This window comes from Penaeus monodon, chromosome 15 (assembly GCF_015228065.2).
Source record: "Penaeus monodon isolate SGIC_2016 chromosome 15, NSTDA_Pmon_1, whole genome shotgun sequence".
NCBI classification, from domain to species: Eukaryota; Metazoa; Arthropoda; class Malacostraca; order Decapoda; family Penaeidae; genus Penaeus; species Penaeus monodon.
The window spans coordinates 6648853-6649074 of NC_051400.1; positions in this window are offsets into that span (position 1 = coordinate 6648853).

A 222-nucleotide genomic window follows, 5' to 3' on the forward strand; every position below is an offset into this window, starting at 1 on the left:
TATTTACCTTAAATCTTCTTTCAAAATATGATTGGGGAATGTTATTTTCCATAACGTTTCCTCCAACTAGAGTGGAGGCTCGTGCTAAATTTTACAAACACCCACAGACTTTTTTCAATTATCTATTTTGTGGGACCTGGAAACGATGTGGAAAAGAGGAGGAGATTTTTCATGTTTGTTTTCATTTGCGTGTGTCTTTGTAACTGTGCGTCTGTGTCAAAG